The sequence below is a fragment of the Strix uralensis genome, chromosome 9, assembly GCF_047716275.1.
Source record: "Strix uralensis isolate ZFMK-TIS-50842 chromosome 9, bStrUra1, whole genome shotgun sequence".
Classification (NCBI taxonomy): Eukaryota; Metazoa; Chordata; class Aves; order Strigiformes; family Strigidae; genus Strix; species Strix uralensis.
In genome coordinates, this window is record NC_133980.1 from 15219669 (window position 1) to 15219881 (window position 213).

Below are 213 nucleotides of genomic sequence, written 5' to 3' on the forward strand. Positions count from 1 at the left end.
TGATGGCGTGTGTGTTTGCAGAGAGGCGTCTCTAGCTGCCTTCTGCTGATTAAATGGGTCATGCTGCCCATTCTGCTCCATGCAGCTCTCACTGAGCCTCCATGGTTGAATCACTGTCACCTCCTTAATTACTGAGCCCAATTAAATCCTGACCTCAGATCCAAAGGGGGTGGGAAAACCAGTGTAGAAATGAGCACTGGAGACACAGACATG